The 14799-nt window shown below is 35.4% G+C and overlaps 1 long non-coding RNA gene across 1 annotated transcript; it reads right to left on the reverse strand.

Annotated features, from left to right (window-relative positions):
* Positions 1-6244: 6244 nt before the first annotated feature.
* On the reverse strand, positions 6245-12664 carry LOC129145341 (uncharacterized). The gene is made up of 3 exons (XR_008550828.1): positions 12481-12664; positions 7560-7639; positions 6245-6309 (listed from the first exon to the last, which is right to left on the reverse strand). It is a non-coding gene; the product is annotated as an uncharacterized LOC129145341 (long non-coding RNA).
* Positions 12665-14799: the final 2135 nt, after the last annotated feature.

The following is a 14799-nucleotide window of genomic DNA, read 5'->3' on the forward strand; positions in this document are numbered from 1 at the left end:
CAAATCAGACTATACGAAACTAAAAAGATTCTGCACAGTGAAAGAAACTATCACTAAAACATGGTACTTGTGCTTTGCTTTTTATCATTGAGTTTCAGTTTCAGTATTAGAGTTTAAAATTAGAGCTTCTTAAAAAAATTAAAAAGCAAAATTAGAACTTCTTCCAGGTCTAAGGTTCTTTGTATCAGGTACCTATTTGGTCTAAGTTCATGCACTATATTATTCCATCCAAAACATGCAGAGTCCTCAGTGTTTGTAGTTAGTATATTTTTACCAGCTCCATTCTTCTCTCCTCCTATTTTTTATACCAAGTAGATTCTCTCCAATGCCAAGGGCCAAAATGATTTCTAGGATTCTCTGTATTTCCTAAACCCTGTATAAATCCTGAGACCACTCTAGTTTGTGGACATTTCTCATAACTACTTAGCTATTAAAAATTAAAAATTGAGGGCCTCCCCAGTGGTGCAGCGGGTTGAGTGCAGCACTATGAAGGTGTTCACAGCCTCTGGGTTCAAGTCCCTGCCAGCCAGGGAGATACCCACATGGCACAACAGACCTCTCCTGTCTTGCCCGTTGCTCCCCTCAGCAGTGTTTTTGGTCTGCCTGCCTGTTCTGCTCCCCACTCTGTCTCTGGTGAATCCTCTCACTTACTCCTTGCATCTCCCGCCTGTACCCTGTTCTTGTATAAATAAATAAATCTTAAAAAAAATTAAGTTGAAATTTCCCCATAGTTTCCCCATATGTTGAATACTATGTCTTCTATTTGCCAAGTGATGAAAAATTACAAGAAGAATTAGTATAGCTGTAAGATTTAATACCTAATATGAAATTTGCATATTACATTCCCCAGTGGAATTTTTATTTTAATAGTGGACACTTAGATATTTATATTTTCTAAATGTAAGGAGTATGAATCATTTACTTCATTATATCATCTATCCTAGTATAGGAGGAATTCTGTAAAATTCCCAATAAAGATAAATTTGACCTCTTAATATATAGGCAACCATGTTTGCTCCCAGAATTGAATCATCCTGAGATTATGATTCCCCCTAAAAGTTGAGTTGAGTTTTTCTTAAACCTAAAACATCTTTTAAAAGATGGAATGAATCCTATTTAATAATCAGACACTAAATTTAGACAATTTGCTAGACTAAAAAGAGCAATGAAGTTGCAAAAGATGCACCATTCATTATCAGTAATCCTTAAATGTTATTTTTCAAACTGTTCTCTCTCCAGTTTCTCTTACAGTAAATTTTAGAAAGGAATAATATTTGACTTATTATGAGAATCAAATATAATAACCTGGAACACCATACAAAAGTTGATGGGTGTGAACAAGTGCATATCATTAAGGGGAAGAAATTTATAGGATGAAAATAAAGATATGGTAAAAAAAGAGAAAAAGACAAGAAAATGCTACAGGAAAATAATGGAAAAGTTATCTATTTTTTTTCTCCCTAAACCAAGAGTTTTCATTCTCACTACATTGTCATTCTCATTTCTAATTGTAGTGGTTCTTACCCAGCACCACTTGCGAGTTTTTCCACAATGGTCTCCCTAGTGAAGCACAGTGATGGGGCACATTATGAACTCAACAGTTGCTGAAGAATATTTGTCTTCACTTGTATCCATTTCATGCTGTATACATCTGCCATGAGAATAGGGAGTATTGACAGGAATGTGTAATTTTAGTGAGGAGAATGTCTAGTAAATTTTGAATATGCTTCCTCTTATTTAAATATGGTTCAAGTCAATTATATGTCAAAGGGCTGAATGACTAAGAGGCAATGAGTTACACACAGAGTTGTTGCCTCAGTAAGTAGAGTACCATAAATTTAAATATATATATTTGAAATATGATTCTATTCTCTCCACCCAAAGCATATTTCTCATTGAAATGTTGTTCCTGCTGCAAAGAACTTTGCTCTCAGGAATCATATCATGTGGGATACTAACTTCTCATGGGTACCATTCACTAAAATACCGCACAGTTGTAAAAACTGTCACTTCATTGTCCAATAATTATGAGTTTTCCTATTCAGCATATAGTTGACAATTTACTTCCAGAATGTGAATTATTCACCTTTTGTCTCCAGCAGCTATAGCCGTTGAATTTTCCATTATAATATAAACCTAAAGGACCGATTTTTAAAAAATTCTTAATATCCCAAGGTACCTTGCTTCTTTAGACATGAATATTAAATAGGGTGAAAGCTTAAAACCCTTGGTGGCAAGTCCCGTCAAGAAAGGCCACGTGAGGACATTCAAAATACAACCAGCCAACTCATATTCTATTGTGGGATTAATTAGCTGTGAGCTACAGAGTCGATGTTGTAGTAAAGGCACTTTTCCATGGAGCTTTTGTCACATTCTGCCAGGTCCATTTATTTTTTTTCTTACTCTCAAGTCACAGTTTGAGGAAAAAGCAGCTGGACTTGGTGGAAGGAGCAGGAGACAGAGGAGGAGGGTTCTGGATGATCCCACTCTCTTTACATTATACTTTGCCCACACAGCAACTGACTAGCTACTTCCTCTGAGAAAATCTTTCTCTTTTCCCAGATTGACACCATTAGACGAAGCTATTCTTAACCCCTGGATCAAGTAAGCTGGCTACAAATGAAAGAGAAATCTTTCACATTAGAAAATTTTATGTCATTGTCAGTTTGGTTAGAAGAAAGGAAAAAACACCTTACTCTAGCAAAAGGAAAAAACTCTCTTTTTAAACTCTTATGATGTTTTTTTCAGTATGTTGCTCAGAATTGAAGAAAGGACTCATTTCTTCACTAGCACTATGATTTTCACTAAGATTTAGATTCAATGACACCTAAAAATTACACATAGACCCTGACACTAGCGTAGGTCAGATCCCGCCACCAGAAGTCAAGAGAAGGGTGATGGTAGATACATGAGTGAGCTAATTAGATAATCTTACTCCTCTGCCCAGACAGCTACTGTTGGTTTCAATTACTTTTCGGGAGGATTAGATCTTCCTTTTTGCTTCTACGCATTGCTATATACTTTATAAAAAGTTGGAAATTTTTAAATGTACTTTCTCCAAAATAAAATATTTAATGTAACAATAATGAGATTATTGAAGAACTATGAGTTTTTCTGAGCCTCCAATTAGAATTAATATTTTTAATTGGCACATTTTTATTTCTAACAGACCATATCAATCAGGATGATTGTGCTGTGTTTCAAAACCCTTCAGCAATACTATTTAATAGTAAAAACACGTTCTCCTTTGGTTAAATGATTTGAATTTATGGCTTTTGGTTTTCATAATGTTCTACAATGTCCTGGTTTTGTTTGGTACAGAATGAATTTCTTCAGGAGTCTTTTAGTATTGTCTGACTCCTAATGACTGAATTCATTGCAGATTTTTTTTTTAATAGAGGCATATTTTATTTATTTATTTGTTTTGTTTATACATGCGATGGGTACAGTTAGAAGCGCGGGAGGGTGAGAGAATTCACCAGAGCCAGAGCGGGGAGCAGGGCAGGCAGAAGGAGCGAAGTACACTGCTGAGGGGAGCAGCGGGCTGCAGGAGAGGTCTGCGCGCCATGTGGGACCCTCCTCTGGTGTCCGGGGAGCAGCCGGGGATCGAATCGGCGCCGCAGAGGCCGCGGGCAGCTTTGCAACCCAGTGCTCACTCACTGCGCCACCAGGGAGGCCCTCATTGCAGATTTTGTGGGTGTTTGACATATCCTGCTCAATCATGCATTCATCTTTAAAATCCATTTAGTTCCAAAAACTACAGTAATGAGAATATGTGATTCAAGTATGAATTTCATTGACAAAGAATAAAGTCAACTACATTATCATTTAATTGAATATATTATGATGATAGCTATGTTATGGTCACCATGTAATATATAATTGTTGATTGAAGTACAGTCATAATGATTGTTAAAACTGGCTTTTTGCTTTTTGACACAGTATTTTTTTTATTGAAAGCAATCTGTTCAACAACTGGTATTAAGAGATACCAGCTATTCTATGAGTATATCTACTTTGACCCATTATTTCTATTGTACATGAATCAGAACTACCTTTCAAGTGTTTTCTCCTTTTAGTGTTTTGAAGTGAACTATACCACTGGTAGTGATATGAATACTTCACTTTTGTGAAGGAAAGATTTAGAGACAACATCAAGTTGAAAAGAAAACTAGTTGGTTTATACAGATTTGAGAAAGTTCATTTTGCCAAATTAAAAAAAAAACCCACAAAACAAGGCATATAAAGCCATTAAAAACAGAAAAAGCAAGGTTAGCAAGTTTACCTTAGTTACTTTACCTTAGTTTATTCATGGTACAAAAAGAATCATATTTTCTCATTATCATGTATACAGAAATGTAATGACATCCTCTAACAACAGTCAGTGATAATGTTTTCATTATGGTAATAGTAATATATAAGAAATACTTATGGGTCATTTACTTTAGGGATTAGAATTGAAAAGGGTGACCCTTCTACATTTTGTTATCTAAAGGAGCAAAATGCTGATTTTTTTTTTCTGACTAAAGGATGTATTATGTGTATCTGTATATATTGCAGCAGGACTGAGTGTTAGTTTTACTTCCAAAGCTCCATTGTGGACAGATCTCTGTCCCCAAGATGTGGATTTGACCATACACACTTTCAAAGAATTAATATCAATAATTTCCCATTTTCCTTCATCAATATTTGATCAATTTATGGGAGTTAAAACAGGTATTTATTAATAAACACAGACCTCCTTATTGTTTGTCTTTAAAAATGGGACCAAAGGATTCTAAGGCTTATGAATTAATTTTACAAAATCACGAATTTTGTAAAAGCTTTAGAATTATAATTTACTTTTATATGTTAAAAATATTTTGCTGTCTTTATAAGTTTATCTGTATTAGGAAGCAAGAATAATCAAAATTATATCTAATGTGTTTTGTTTATAAAATCCATAACCTATAAAACCTATGACCAATCCTTTCTCAGATTCCCAGGTTTGCCAATATCCATGACCTACTTGTCAGAAAGTGACATTCTTGACTGTGAATATGGAATTATATATGTTGCAGAACAAAACCTTTTCTTGAGGGAACATTATAATTTTATCACATAATCCTAATTCCTTGCAGAGAAATTGCAATGCCTATTCAAATAAGATCAACTATTTGGGATATTAGATCACTGATTTCAAATCTTTATTCTTTTCAATACATATTTAAAGTTACAAAGTTCCCACAGTGCTGCTTTAGCTCCTTCCATACATTTTAATGTATTGTGTTCTTTATTTTCATTTATTAAATTACCTTCTATTTTTTGAAGTGATTTAAATTTTTTAATATTTAGATGTATGCAGCTTAATTTCCAAGTATTCAGTGCATTTTCAGATATCTTATTGTTACTGATTGCTATCATGACACCATTACAATCACCGAATATATACCGAAAAGATATGCAGGTGACTTTTCTCTGGATGAGAGACAGTGATGAGCAAAAGAACCACTGAAATGAGTCCAGTGATATCAAAAGGGTAACAAGAGTGAACAAATGATAAGTAGTGGCACTCATTTCTTCTGCCTCCTTTTGTTTTTGCTTTCAGTTCTTTGAAATTTATTTAGACTTGTGGCTAGAAGATGATATATCTTGGTGGTTATTCAGCATACACTTGAAAAAAATATTCATTTTGAAGTTATGTGTAGTGTTCTCCAAATATCATTTGGTCAAGTTTGTAGATACATTTGTTCAAGTCTATACCCTTAGTGACTTGTCCCCCTCCATATTCTATAAATTGATAAGAATGGTGTGTCAAGTTTTCCAACTTGAATATTTTTTTGGAATATTTTTGGAATTTTTTTTTTCATTTTATACCTAACATTGTTTTTGTCTTGCTCTTTGTTTACTATTTTCCCTGACTATTTTTGTTTTCCTTTTATAATTAATGGAGGATGTTTTAATATTTCATTTATGTCTAATTTTGAATTTTAGCAATGTCTATATTTTATTGTTTTTAGTTTCTGGGGGTAATAATGCACATCCTTAATTTATTACCACTTAGTTTCAACTAATTTTATACTAATTCACATATAGTATAAGAAAACTTAATACTACCCCATGCCATTTTTGCTTGTTGTCCTGTAATTATTTCTCCATAAGTTATAAATCCCACCATACTTGTTAATATTTTACTTAGTCAATATCCTTTTCCACATTAAAGGAAATTAAGAAAAAAGTTTTTTAATGTATACTCACATATTTCTTATTACTCTTATTCTTTCTTATGGATCAGGGTTTCTGCCTGAGTTTGGAGGATGTCCATGGTGACTGAAAGGCAACAGCAACATAATGCCTTGCTGTAAGCTTAGAAGGTCTTGGCATCTGTGTACTAACTTATGGAAGAGAGTTATAGAGCTTGCATAGTCTTGCAATAACATAGGGAAAATGTACTTTAGTGTCCATCAGGTACATGCAAAATGCTTCTGATGATCTGCGTTTATTGATGAAGAGAAAGATGCATTATCTGTCAAAATTACTAGCTGCACACCAATGGGAATGGGTAACAGTAATTTTTCTTTTGCTAAAGAATCAATATCTGAAAGAGTTGCTACATTTGAAATTGACATCTGATTTAGTTTACAAAAATCTAATTGTCATTCTCTATGATTTAGCCAGATAAATTAACTAAAATGATAGAAATTACCACCCTGTATTCAAGACTTTGAGAGCAGTACTAATTTTTCTGATTTGTCCCAGGATTCTGTTGTTTTTGGATTACTATTTCAGCATACAGAAGAAGCTCTAATAGCTTCTACTTCCAGTGATGATGGTTCTGATACCATAGATCACAAAGTCAGACTGTGGTTCTTCCTATTTCTAACTGTAACCATTTGAATCTTACACTCAGAAGTGTAGAAGTAACCACAGAATGGTGTTACAAACTCACTTAGACATAAAGTCACATTCACTATGGACCAAGTAATGCCATAGTGTACTTTTCATCTATTTCGATTTTAGAGAGGCTATGATCCATTAGCCACTAGTGAAGAACCTTGTGGATAAAATATTTTTCATTCCTGTTCCCACATTATGTCTTAGATAGAAACTCTCCATCATTGATAATATAATAATAAAATAAAATACCACCATGAGGATTTCACAATTACCATTAAAATAAGGGAAGTGAAGATAGGGGGTGAGTGAGTGGAGTGTACATGATACATATATTCCAACACCCCTACTTCCCTATGTATTTGGTTTTCTGCTTGTGCATAATTTAAGAAGAATTCATTTCATTCAGCATAGACCACTACTTTAAGTTAATGGATTAAGGATTCACTTGTAGCTAAATCAGTCAGCATACTCAATTTGAAAACTTAGGTAGCTATCCCATATTGATAAATTTTGCCTAATCTAAATATCTATTGTTTCCTCCAACGAAGAATTCACATAAATATTCCCCGGATATCTGGCTAGAAGATGGGAGGTGGTGGGGTACAGTTATGGTAGAGCTTCAGGATAACTAGTAGTATCACACAGTGAAGTTATTAATGAATTGTGAAACAAGATAAACTAACCTTTTCAGACTGGAAGGTGAGGTTACTTCTGTTCAGTGCAGTTTAAGATCAGGGTCCTCAGAGTCATCTTCCAAATATCTCTATAATGATAATGCTAGTTACTATCTTCTTCAATCTTTTTTATTATAAAAATAAAATACAAATATTTCTTGCTTTAAAAACATTTATCCAATTTTCAGGTGAGTCTTTCCAATGGTCTTCTTTTATTCATTCCAGGACAACCTATACATTTCTCTTCCCACCTTAGTCTAGGGGTTTTGTTTTATTTTCAGAATTACAGTTTTTTTTTACATCTGGATGTTTCTTACTGTGTATCTTTGTTCATCAATACAATGCTACATAAAAAGCTTTTTTAAAAGTCTGAAAATAGAATTGTCAAAAACTGTAAGGATCTAAGTTTTCACTCTACTTGCAAGGAATAAGTTGACCTGCCACAATTTTGCAGGCACTGGCAAAAGCCTATATCAGAGACAAAGGACACACATAGTGGGTGACAGAAAAGAGCCCCTGAGTTTAGCAAACCTAATCTAAAATGGGAAATAAACAAACTTGCCTGATTTTTGCCTTTGAGTGAGACATTATATATGTTGGGTAGTAAACAAACTTGTCATTTTCTTCAATATCTCTATCTTGCAAGATAGCTCTGTGTATAAGCTTCCTCATTAAGATTATTGGTATGTCTGCTTATAAGACAAAGATATGTGAGAACTATGGAGAATCATGAAACATTGTAATAAGAAATTATTGTAAACAATTCTTTCATCATACTGTCTGACAATTTTCCATTTATTTATCAGATATTTATGGAGGATTATTATATTCCAGACATTTAATCATAAAAAGAGGGGACACAGAGAATATGCATCCTTCATTGAGATATAAAGACAAATAAAAAACAAATGTCTAATACAATACAATATAGTATAAGGTGACATCATGTAATATCATGTTGACATAAAAGATAATACCAGGTAGTATGATAATTAAATGTGCCTATGGATTCATTTTTGCTTTTAAGTATCTCTGGGAAACTAGTTTTTCCTAGAAAAGATTCTTTCCCAGGCAAAGAAAAGTTTGACAGTATATTTTCACTGCTGATTCTACATGATTTACTTCTTTAAAAAACCTATTCACAGATATTTTTCATATTTAATTAAACTATTTCATAGTAAACTTAAAACCTATTAGAGTGCTGTAAAATCAATCAACTAAGTGGAAACTAAATATAAAAATCTTAAAACAAATTAATAATTTACCTGCATTCCCCATGAATGTTAAATAGTTAATAATGCCAGACGCCGTGCCTCATGTGAGAGAGAGCGTCCTCTTTCACAAGGTTCGCCTGGTCATACCACCCACACGCTTTTGATCATTACCTAGATGTGCAGTGGTCATGTCAGTAGCTAATTGCTCACGTTACCTTCTTCATTTTTCTTGTTAAAGAGAGATTTTTAAAATGAGCTCAATATATCAGCCTTTTTAGTGGAATTATTAATAATACGTACACCCTCATCTATTATTTGGTCTTTTTTTCCTGAGTTCTTTCCCCGATAGATCTCTAAAGTCTCTGGAAGATTGTTAGAAATCATTTTACCTTGTTAACTCTCTTACATAAAACTGCAACAAATATGTTCTTTATAGTTTATTCATTCTTGGTTATTTTGGGTTGGAGCTGACCTAATTTGCCAAATTTACTCACTTGAATTTCAAGTGTTAAAGCACATTTCGACTACACGCAGAATGAGGTAAAACTGTTTCAAATTGATAAACTATGAAAATGTGAAATAAGATAAACAAAGCATAAGGATCAAATGAAAAGGAAAAATGCAGTGATTTAAATGGAAACAGGTTCCTAAAAACAAACTTTAAGAAAGTAGCATAAACTTGCCGCGGACCAGCGCAGCGGTAGACTAGCAGGACTGTCTCAAGATTGAGGAACTGTGAGGATGCTCAATGAATTGGCGCATAAATGACAGACAGACACACTTCAAGAGTGAAGATCTGAATGTAATGTGCTCAAAATCATCATAGACTTTTATACCTTTTCTAACAATAGATGATTTCATACAATTTAATTCTTTCTCAGCATAAAATACTTTGTAAGGCATAAGACATCTACTTTGTTATTCATGTTCATGTGATCGATGTTCCATGGCATGGCACAGCAAACAATCTCAAAGTACTGAATCTACACAATCAGTTTTGTTTACACAGAACAGCATTCTTTAAGCTAGCTTTTCTTGATTCATATCCCAAAACCACAATGATCAAAAACATTGATATTTACCTACTGGCACCTTCTACTTTTAGTGATCACGAGCAATATATTCTATGTAAGCATTTTGATTTTTATGGTGTTGTCTCATGTGAAAAGTATTGTGATTATTATAAAACTACTATTGCCACACACTATTTTCTTTATCATGCATTTCCTGAAACTGATTGTACACATATAAAGAAAAAGCAAAGTAAGCGAAAAAGTAGTATGATTATAGACAGGTTGCTAGGTTGCTACTTATTCTGAAACAATGACTATCTGAATGATGGTTAAACTGCTTTGTAGGTAATTCCATCAGGCTTGTTTGCAGGTGACGTTCTTAGCAGCCTTGTTTCCATCAAAGGAGGGGTTATTTACTGGGGGCTTGTTGCCTAAATTAGGCTTATAGGCATGTAGACCTTGTTTGATCTGAACGCCAAAGTTTATCATGATGAAGCCCCTCAGGGACTGCGCCTGTCTTAGGTCGTCAGGAGTCACAGACATGAGGCTGGCCAGTCCCTTCTTTAGTCTGACCCCGATCTTACCCGTCATTGACTATCCAGTCCAGCGCACAGGGGAAGGGGGTCTTACTCACTCTGATGTGTCTGAGTGAAAGCCTCCCTCTTTCCAGTAAGTTCAATGGCGTTCAGCGGCAGAGGCTGCTGCATAAACTTTTGAAAAACTCACTTTTATTATATTCCCCAAACAGGCTTGTTTCTCTTGGTGCTAAAGTCAAAAGAAATTCCCCATTTAACCATTGTATAGGGACACATGGTTTTCACTATATTACTTAACCTTCCACATGCTTGTTCCTTATCTGTCAGGTGGCTTACGTATTATTTATGTCATATCTTCCAAGGTTGGTGAGATGTTGTATTATATAACTGATTCTTTATTCAAATATTTACTAAAATGTTCAGTATTTCAGGCACAGTTCTTGGTACTGAATGAGGATTAACAGTAAACCAAATAATTGGTGTCTACTTTCGTGTGTTTACATTCTGTAGGGAAAGAAAGAAAATAAACAAATGCAAAGATAATGGTTAAGTGCTTTGAGAAAAATAGTTGAAGCTAAGGGAAAGATGGAAAGGTCTGTATTTTGAATAATTTGCTCAGGCAAAAATCTTTAAGAAGGTGGTATCTGATCAGTGACTGGAATATAGTAAGAGAGCAACATAAAGATTTGGAGAGGGAGGATTTCTGCAAAAGAGAATAGCAAGGACAATTTCTTTGAAGTAGGAATGAAAACAGTAGATTTCAGTCGTGGTGTAAGTGTTAATTGGCCAAAAAGGAATAAGAAGACTGGAGAAGGGGTCAGAGACACAGGCAAAGGTTAAATCTGGTAGGTCCTTTTTGCCTATGATAAGGACTTTTGATTTTTTTTCTGAATGGAATGGAAATAATCATGGGTTTTAAGCTATGACATGACTTTATTTCCATTTTTAAAAAAAGGTCACAAGAATGACTTAGTGAGACCGTACTATAACAAATCAAGTATAGATGTGTGAGATGTTGATAAGTTAGCTTTTAGCATAATTTAGTAGGCTTACTCCAAGGAAGTTGCCTAAAATTATCAGAATACGTCAAACTTATGCTGTACTTTGAATGTAGGTATAATATCTGATGCTAAAGGAGAAGATGTGATATGATGGAGAGAACTCAAAGATGACTCCATGGAAAAGCAGATTTCCAGAGGGAAGTCCACAGTATTGGCTGAGACATTTTAAGTTAGGCATATGCATTATTCTTTAAAGTGCACATGGCATATAGGCAGTTTGGTTAGAGAAGGCAACTAAAGTCATAGGATTATATGCAGTGTCAACTAATGAGGGAACACACATAATTAAGAGAGTAAAAGACTTACCATTGGGACACTTAAACATCTAAAAGACAGAAAGCAGACGGAATGCCTGAAAAAGTAACTAAAAGCTAACATTTTATAGAATTCAAGGAAAACCAAGAGAGTTCACTCTCCCTAGAAAACATGTGCAGAAAACTTATTTCAAGAGCAGAGACCATTAATGTCAAATGTTATTGAACTCAAGTAACTAAATGCTAAGAATAAACCTTAGATTTTATAAGAGCGGAATCACTGGTGACCTTGACAGTTAATTGGTGAGGTTGAAAGTCCAAGTGATTAAATAGGTAAGGGAACATGGGAGGTGAGGAAATGGAGATACGAAGTATATACAAATCACTCAACTTTTCTGGAAACATCTTCACACTTTATTTCTACTTTCATAGGTTTATCTACATATCTTCCCCACAGATTCCCTTGCCCCTAGTCTCCCTCTTTCCAAATTCTGAAACAACCAGCCAAGATAATCATCACAGCTTGCGGCCTTTTATATATTCTCATCTATCAATAGATCACTTTCCATACAAAGCATCATCCCCAAAACTCTGCCATTAGGAGGAGTTCCCCTTACCACTGTCTTTCAAGGTCAGTCCTGAGTGGAACAGCAGTCCATTCCCAAATTAAACATGAACTTTTTTCCTTGTCTATTATCTGGTCATAAGAGACTCTCTGCAGCCATTGGTATAGCACCTTCCAGTGGGGACCCACAGAAAAGGATCAGAAACAATCAGACAAGTCTGGGAGGAAAAAGCAAAAGCAAAATCAAGATAAAAGCTGCCATTGTTATCCTCCCGATGGTCTCTCACCTACAACTGTTTCATCCAGTCCACGACCAAAAGGCAAGCGCAGCCACTTCACGTGTCTCTCGGCTCCACGTGCCTCCTCCAGGTCTCCTTCTGGCTCTCCATCCTGCTTCCTTCTTTCCTCAGTCTCCTCTGCAGCTTCTTCTCTCCCTGCTCTGTTCCCCCTCCTCTTGGGTGGGGCAGGAAACCTGGAAACCTCCCTGTAGGGTAAGCAAATGAGGTCAGGCTTTTCTGTCCTCCCGCCACTGGGGTTGATGATGGATCCTGTGGTCCTGAATGCATGCCTGATGGGGGGCACCTGGAGTAGGATGTGGGCATGCATAGGTGGATTCACCTGGGCTGAGCCTGGGCTTATAAGGGTGGTGTCACGGGGACGCGAGCAGAGCGAAAAGAGCAAAAGAGAGAGCGAGAAGGAGCCAAAGAACAGCAAAACCAGAAGGGAACAAAAGGGAAGAGAACAAGCAGAGAATGCCAGAGGGTCTGGAAGGAGTGAAGATTCGCGGGGGCTAGGAGGCCTACCAGCCTCCTGGCCCCCCAGCACCCTGCCTTCTGTCTACCTGGTGAACACACAGTAAAAGCCTAAAAAGCCACAGAGGGCTCCAGGACTTTCCTTTGCCCCGTCTGCATAGAGTCATAGAGATCCTGCACTGGGCCTTCCTGCCGCTACCCTCCCCTTTTCCTGGGGACCACCCTTTAACAGTAAGATGCTACTGACACCTTGATCTTAAAATTGGATTTCTTTATCTGTTAAACCAAACAATGGTTTTCAGAATGCTATAAAGAGGAGGTGAAAGCATATTGATTAGGACTAAATCCAAAATCAACCGCAGCTCTATCCCAAGCCGCTAAACAAAACAACTCTGCTTTTGACTGTATCACACTTTTGGCTCCTAAAAAGGTTTGGCGGATGATTATGGGATCAAAGGGGTAGCCTTTGTACCACTGTCCTAAGCATATTGCATTGCACATACTGTGCTGATATAAAGTCCATCTGTGCTGATATAAAGTCCATCTGTGCTGATATAAATTTCTATGAATCTATTCCCCAAGTCAAAACACATAAGCAAGGATCTAAGGGTTACAACCAACATATCTTCGATATGACAAGATTTTTTGGTAGGAAGAAAGAACATTATGCAAAGTTGGGTTTTGCTCATACAATAGACAATGTATTCAGAATTTCATTTTGGGAACTATGAGCTATAATGCAATTTGAGTCACACATTCAAAACTCCACTTTTCACCTAATCTTTAAGTTTAGTGTGCAAATTTTAATATCATATTTGTGTTTATACAGATTATAATACACACATTTTTAAGAAGTCTTTCAATCATATCTGATTTTACTTACATATAAATACATATAGCCATATGTGTATATATACACATATACATATCGATTCGGATGTATCTATATATGTTCGTCTCTTCTGATATTTTAAATGGTATTATAAACTTGTATATTCCTTTTTATTGTTAAATAGTTTAGGTTGTTTCATAAGCCAGATCTTCCCTAATATTAAAATGAGTTTACCAATCTAAAAATTAAGCCTAAAAATATAGTAAACTTTATATTTTCTTGAAAATTCTAGTTTGTTAAAGAAATGTAACATTTCAACTTAAAATCATTTGTAAATAAATGACTCAATTTTAAATTGTAAACTTATAACTTAAAATTTTTACCCTTAAATATTGGAGTAAATAAAATATTAGCCAGATGTTAATTTTTTCCTAACAAAATATTTATATATGCTTTCTACTTCCTTATATAGCAGATTATGTAGTATGTCACTACAGCAGATAATATGGTCCAAAAATGTCACAGCAATATTTCTGGTCATAGCTTGTGGGTCTGCTAGGCTTAAAGGGTTGCTTATGCCACTATTATGGCTATTCAGCTTTGGCCTTTTCAGTACAAAGTCCATCTGGCCCAGTCAATCAATTACCTAAACTTAAAAGAATGCAAACCACTGACCTTACAAAGGTTCCACTCAAGTTAAACAAGAGCAGGATGCTTAATTCCCTGGGACAATGAGTATAGGTCAGGAGCCATGCCCAGCAACGCCTACGGAGCCATTGACTGATATGTAACTTTGTGTCCCAGAGACCAATCAGCAGAATGCCTTGTTAATAAGCTCGGGACCAGGAGTAGGGGTCAGAAGCTTGATTTCGATCTTCAAACATGGGCCATAAAAATGGGCCATAAAACTAATCTGGATCCTTAGACTCATCTCCCTGAAAAGCCTAGATAACCTAAGCATACATTCACTTCCTTCTAAGATTTTTCTCTATGTTCACCTGCCCTGAGTTACTGACTCTAAA

This window comes from Talpa occidentalis, unplaced genomic scaffold, assembly GCF_014898055.3.
Source record: "Talpa occidentalis isolate TD23 unplaced genomic scaffold, MPIMG_talOcc4v2.1, whole genome shotgun sequence".
In the NCBI taxonomy this organism is placed as follows: domain Eukaryota; kingdom Metazoa; phylum Chordata; class Mammalia; order Eulipotyphla; family Talpidae; genus Talpa; species Talpa occidentalis.